This window comes from Mus caroli, chromosome 15 (genome assembly GCF_900094665.2).
Source record: "Mus caroli chromosome 15, CAROLI_EIJ_v1.1, whole genome shotgun sequence".
Taxonomy (NCBI): domain Eukaryota; kingdom Metazoa; phylum Chordata; class Mammalia; order Rodentia; family Muridae; genus Mus; species Mus caroli.
The window spans coordinates 45,485,793-45,489,985 of NC_034584.1; the positions used below are offsets into that span (position 1 = coordinate 45,485,793).

Below are 4,193 nucleotides of genomic sequence, written 5' to 3' on the forward strand. Positions count from 1 at the left end.
TCTCTCTCTCTCTCTCTCTCTCTCTCTCTCTCTCTCTCTCTCTCTCTCTCTCTCTCTCTCTCCCCCCCCCCTGCATGTGTGTGCGCATGTGCATGTGTGTTGAGTAGCAAAAGCAGTTGCTACTGCACCTTAGTGAAGCTTCCTAGCCAGCTTCTAGGTTACACAGCCCAGTTGTTTCCCAGACCTATGGCAGACTTCAGAGGTGGAGAGACCAAGCCTGACAGACCAGTTAGTTGCAAAGTGCAGAACATGCCTCAGGGCCTTCATTCACCATACAATTTGCCTTTAGTCCTGTGCCCAGCATAAGCACTGTGAGGCTGACCTTTCCACACAGGTGCGTTCAACAACAACCTTTTGGCCCAAGCCATTGATTCTGCCCTGTGCCAAAATCTGCAGTCACTTGGTTGACAGCCACTTGGCAGGAGTTTTTAGGATCTCTGAATAAGTGTGTATGTGTTTGTGTGTGTGTGTGTGTGTGTGTGTGTGTGTGTGTGTGTGTGTGTGTATGTTTCCATGTTCTCCATAGTCACTATGCAAAGCTTACCAGAATGGAGTATAATTTACAAGTATGCCCCATTTCTCTCATCCTGGCCATTGATATAACACCCCAGCTGTGCTGTAACTTCAGCAGGGGAAAGAGGAAAAAGACAAAGACTGTATAAACTTGAGGGAAATGAGGGCAAAAATAGAATGGAATATTCTGAGTTAAGATATGAAATGAGGCCAGCAAGCCTTGGACTTGGTGTCATTTCTTGTCTCCTGCCTCCATTTTTTTTCTAGTTCAAATAAGGGAGCCACTGAAGTGGAGGAAAGAGAACCTTCTTTTTATTATCATTTTCAGACATCCCTTATTTGTGGTCTTTTGAGATTAATTTCTTCATATCAGGTGGAGTATTTTGAAGTATTTTTAATTCAGACTTACACAGCACAGAGATAAGGTTTGGGCTAATATTACCAGATAGACAGCTAAGGGAAGGCCTTTACCAAGTGACCAAGAGTCCATTTCCCACTGTATGAGAAGCAATCAGAGACTGAAATTGTAGTCAAATGTTTGATCCATCCTTATAAAACATGGTCTTCCCTCATCTAATTTGAAAATGTGCTTCTGCAGTGAATAATATACACAAAATATTTCATCCGAATAGTTTTATTTGTGAAAGGAAGCATTTTTTTTTAATGTCACAGAACTGCTCTTAGAGTTGGTTTCACAAGAAAGTGAGTGTAGCTACTACCCTGACCCAATCCTGGAGCACCCCTTGCTCTAACCAGAGCTACCCAAACATAGCCAAAATGAAGCTTCAAAGACTATATTTATGTACTCACTAAAGACTTACTAAATATTAGTTGTTTTCTCCAATAAAGAAAAAAAATCAATCTGTGCCACTGTCATAAGCACTCAAGAGAAGTCGATTTAAAGGAGGAAAAAGTTCATTACAGGCCATCCTTACAGAACTTTGCGTTCATAGCAGGTTGCCACTGAAGCTCTGATCTGGTGTACACACAGTGTATATTGTGGCAGAAATTAGAAGCAAAAATAAAAATGAGCCAGGACCTCACTAACCCCTGAAGTGGGAAGTTTCTGGATATGTCATGTGATGAAGATTCACTGTTTTAATGAGACAGACCCACATGGTGTTTTGCTGAGGAAAGACCCATGGGAGGACTCATACTGTATGGAGAGAGTACAAATGGGACTCAACCGACAGTCACAGGGCACTGCATAGCTAGCCCTTTGTTGCTTTTTTGGATCTGGTCTTCATCTTTGCTGATCTTCACTTCATTGAGAGAGGTACTGCAAAGAACTTCTCCTGGCATCCCAGCTGGTCCTGGTCACTCCTGTTGACTTGTGCTGATTGCTAGAGACCTTAGTAATTTCTGCTAGATCATGACACTGCTGCCGATTCTTGTTATCCTAACACTACTGATCTGGACTGCTACTATCCTGCCAAATAGAGATTGGAATCACCCCCAAGAAACTATTTCTAAACATTCCCACATCCCCTTGTCCTATTTTCATCTTTTCTCCCCTACCTTTGGACAGTGAACTTAAAGTGGGGTCGAAGCATTTGAGAACTCTTATTAAAAGTAGTTTTTTGTTTTTTTTTTTTAAATCTAAGCCTACAAAACCCTTTAAGGAAACATTCACAAAAACCTAATTTCCCATACACTGTGAATTTCCTACTCAAGTCTCTATCACATTTCAATAGTATCAAAGGTAGTGACCAAACTTTTAGCACATGAGCCTTTGGGGCGGGGGGGGGGGGGTGCCCGCACTTCCAAACCATAGCAATACTAAATAAGACTTAAGGTTTATGTACAGGAGAAAATAAAGAATAGCAACAAAGAATACATTGACAGATCTTTGTAAATAATCAGTGCCTATAAAAACATTAATTAAATTAGGAATACAAAGCCCACAGTCTATAAAAACAGTAAAATTGACATGATGTAAGAAATCTGAGATACTCAGGGACTACTTCTGAATTCGTCAGCACAGATAGAGAGCATCATGGAAGAGAGGCCAGAAGAAGTGCAAGAGCCAGAGGCCCAGGAAGTTAGCTTAGAGTCTTGTAGCTACAACAGGGAAAGCATACTTCTAAAGTATCAATAATATGGCTGCCTCAACAAAACCCCAACTATGACAATGCCAGGTGACATACCAAGATATTTGGGAGAGATCTCACAGGACCCTACCCACAAATGAAGAGTAATTTGCAATTAGTGACGATAGAAAGAGGGAGAATGAATCTTCCTCATGGATGAAACCCCAGTACTAGATAATCAGTTCAAAAGCATGTACATACATGTACACTAAACTATGACTCAGTAGATCTTATTTAGATATTTAATTGTGTGTATATGTAGACATGTATGTGAGTGTGCATAATAATACTTATTAAACAATAAAGGATCATGGATTTGAGAGGGAGCAGGAAGGACATGGGAGGGGAGAAAGCAGGATGGGAGGGGATGGAGGAGGTGATATAACTATATTCTAATTTTAAAAATATAACATAAAAAAGAAAATCACAATATGACAATATATCATGAAATCAGGGTTTGGAATCTATTTTATGATTAAATGATAAGACAGCTAAGCATTCTACTTTAATAAGCACTTTCCTCTATTTGCACTCATATATAAGAATGTATGCGGTCTCTGGCCTCGCCGGTAGAAGCAAGATGACGAAGGGAACGTCATCCCTTGGTAAGCGTCGCAACAAGATGCACACGTTGTGCCACCGCTGTGGCTCCAAGGCCTACCACCTTCAGAAGTCAACTTGTGGCAAGTGTGGCTACCCTGCCAAGCGCAAGAGGAAGTATAACTGGAGTGCCAAGGCTAAGAGACGAAACACTACCGGGACTGGTGGGATGAGGCACCTAAAGATTGTCTACCGCAGATTCAGACATGGATTCCGTGAGGGAACAACACCGAACCCGAAGAGGGCAGCTGTTGCAGCATCCAGTTCATCTTAAGGATTTCAATTAGTCATAAAATAAATGTTCTGGTTTCAAAAAAAAAAAGAATGTATGTTTTATTTATTAATGAATGAAGCTCCTATGGTACATAGGTACAATTCCATACAAAGTAAGCCATATCAAGGTCTCAGAAACTATCTTATTGATACTTTTTGTATCTGCATCTTTTGCAGCCATTCGTTTTGTGTATTTTTCCAAGGTTAAAGCTTGTCCTCTTCTGGGCATGATTCCTTTTCCAAATTTATAATTGTGGAAGTATTTGAAATATTTTATTTTAAAGTGGACACCACTTATAAACTAAATATTTTACAATGTGTTTGCATGTCTTTCTAGCCTCCTTTCTTTGAATAGGCTCTGCTCAGTAAAGTTTCTCAAGTTAACTCTGGATCTGATCTAACTCCTCAATGCTGGTAACTTGTCTTGCTCTTCAGAGTTCACAGATGATGCTTGTACTAGCTAGTTTTATGTCAGCTTGACCTAAGCTAGAGTCATCAGAAAGGAGAGAGCCTCAATTGAGAAAACACCTCCATAACATCAGGCTGTAGGCAAGTTCATTGGGGCATTTTCTCAATTAGTGATCAATAGGGGAGATGACTCGACCTATTGTGGGTAAGGCCGGCCCTGGGCTAGGTCTATTAAAAAAAAAAAAAAAAAAGCAAGCTGAGAGGTCATATGCACAGGTCATGGGATGATTTTTCAGAATGAGTTCTCTC

General features: G+C 40.5%; 1 pseudogene across 1 annotated transcript; it reads left to right on the top strand.

The window, feature by feature from the left end:
* The first annotated feature begins 3,166 nt into the window (after positions 1-3,166).
* On the top strand, positions 3,167-3,525 carry LOC110310890 (annotated as a pseudogene). Its single transcript, XR_002379869.1, has one exon. The product of XR_002379869.1 is annotated as a 60S ribosomal protein L37 pseudogene (transcript).
* Positions 3,526-4,193: the final 668 nt, after the last annotated feature.